The following is a 2,780-nucleotide window of genomic DNA, read 5'->3' on the forward strand; positions in this document are numbered from 1 at the left end:
ATAAATAAATAAATGACTCATGTTCAAATACAGTCACATTCTGAAATGCTGGGAGTTATGGCTTCAATATATACATTTTAGGGGTACACAATGCAACCATTACAGTATATAATAACAAGCACATTAGAACCAACAAGAATCCTATATAATAAAAGGGTAATATGCAAATTGATCCTAACAGCAGAATGGCTGGTCACTATGATGTGCACTGACCACCAGGGATCAGATGCTCAACGCAGGTGGTCAGTGTGCTCCCACAGGGGGAGCTCCGCTCAGCCACAACCCAGGCTGCTGGCTGCGAGCGTGGTGGCAGTGGTGGGAGCCTCTCCCACCTCCTTAGCAGCACTAAGAATGTCCAACAGTTGGACATCCCCTGAGGCCTCTGGGACTGCGAGAGGGTGCAGGCCTGGCTGAGGGACCCTCCCACACACAGTGCATGAATTTTTGTGCATTGGGTCTCTAGTATCTGATAATAGGATAATCATTTAACTCATCCAAGAAATAGATACTGAGTGTTCACAGGGCCGGGTGCTAACACACTGGGTGCTGATTCCTGTCCACAGTAGAGTGAGGGCAGGGAGTTAGTAGACAAATCGTAAGAGAGTCAGGCTAGCATGGTGCATCCATGCACAGGCTCTGTAAGCAGACTTCCTCTTTTATTGCTAACTGGATGACTGTTGCCAACTGTTTTAACCTCCCTGCACCTCAGTTTCCTCATTTGTAAAATGAGGTTCATAATGGCACGTACCTCCTAGGCCTGTTTTGAGAATTAAATAGTTGTAAAGCACTTAGAACAGTAGCTGGCACGTAGAACTATGTGAGTGGTAAATAAATAGATCTGTGAACCTCTAGAAGTCAGGCATTGAAAATGAGCTTTGAGTCCTGGCCAGTGTTCTCAGTGGTTAGAGCAGACGGCCTATGCACTGAAGGATCATGGGTTGATGCCGGTCAAGGGCATGTGCCTGGGTGTAGCTTCAATCCTGAGCACAGGAGGCAACCAATTGATATGTCTTTCTCACATCCATGTTTCCTCCTTCTCTCCCCTCCCCTCCCCTCCCCTTTCCATTGATGGAAAAAATATCTTCGTGTGAGGATTAACAAAGAAAATGAGCTTTGTGAAAATTCCACTAAATGAATAATTTTACCTAAAGTTTGATTTTGCACTAAGAAAATAATTTTCCATCAAACAAGTTGATAGTTCATTCAGTCAACCAATCCCTCATTCAAATAGTCATTTATTCAATGAACATTCAGCCATCACCTACTACTACAACTAGTAATGATCTGGTGATATTGCTTATTGATGCTGGATAAATAAAAGCTAAGGTCGCCATGCTTAGAATGTTACTGGGACTATCTCATTCACTTCTCACAGCAGTCCTGTAGGGTAAGTCCTAACGGGTCTTGGCTTTAGGTATTTCCTAAACCATAAAGTGCTATGCAAATAAAATTGCGTTTTTTTCAAACAAAAGAATTTTATATAGACTTTACAGTTTTCATTATGTATTGGCCTTCCCTTTCCTGGTGAGGTTTTAGTACATCTCTTCTTTAATCGGACCCCATAGTCTAGGACATTGCTCAGGCTTTTATGTTTATTGAGGTTGAAGTGGCACTTGGGTGACACTGGGAGGAAGACATTACACTCCCAGCATCCCTGGTGTCAGAGCTAGATTGGTATTCACGCCAGGCACACACTGAACACTTCATCTTCCAGGCACTCCATTGAGCCAAGGTGCTATATAAGTCAAATAAATAAGAAAACCACGAAAAAGCCCAGGGCTGTCCTGTCCTTATTTGGCACATGGAAATATAGTGAACTTTCTCTGAGTCCCTACTGAATGCTAACACCAGGAACTGGGAAGAGAAAGGAAGAAAGAAGAGACAGAGAAAGGCCATCTTGACTCTTGAAGTGTTTAATGAGTATGAGAGCCAAGAAGAAGCAGAAAAATATAGGGTGTCCCCCCAACATGTATATACTCTTTGATTAATTATTAATTTCCATGGGTTAAATCTGAAAAGAAAATAAACATCAATTGAGCTAGCAGCTGTTAAGTGTGTATGCATTTTTTGGGACACCCTTTAGTTATCAAGAAAGTATAAAGAAAAGGGAAAAGCTAGCATTTCTTGAGCTTCTACCAGGTGCTAAGGAATGTGCTAGTCCAGCGGTTCTCAAACTTGGCCAGCCATCAGCATCACCTCCACAGGGGCTTGCTGCAACAGATTGCTGGGCCCACCTGGAGTGGCTCAGTGGTTGAGTGTCGACCTATGAACCAGGAGATCACGGTTTGATTAGCGGTCAGGGCACATGCCTGGGTTGTGGGTTCGATCCCCAGTGTGGGGCGTATAGGAGGCAGCTGATCAATGATTCTCTCTCATCATTGATGTTTCTCTCTCACTCTCACTCTCCCTTCCTCTCTGAAATCAATAAAAATGTTTTGTTTTGTTTTTTTAAAGAAAGAGACATAGATTGCTGGGCCCCACCCCCTGGTTTCTGAGTCAGTAAGTCTGGAATAGAGCTCAATATTTTACTTTTTTTTTTTTTTACAGGGCTATCAGGGGATTTTATTACAGGTGGATTGGCCATAAAAGTATAAACTGTCATTTTTAGCTCCGTTACTTTTTTACTATTGATACACTTAAGTACAAAAAACCTTTAAAAGATATGGCTCTCCAATGATGGTGTATATATCAGAAGGTTAGTAAGAACGAACATTCAAAAGAACGCCAATCTGTGGAAAAGCTTTCTAATGAACACAATTTTAATATCATTCTGAACAGAT

Source organism: Myotis davidii, unplaced genomic scaffold (genome assembly GCF_000327345.1).
Source record: "Myotis davidii unplaced genomic scaffold, ASM32734v1 scaffold415, whole genome shotgun sequence".
NCBI lineage: Eukaryota > Metazoa > Chordata > Mammalia > Chiroptera > Vespertilionidae > Myotis > Myotis davidii.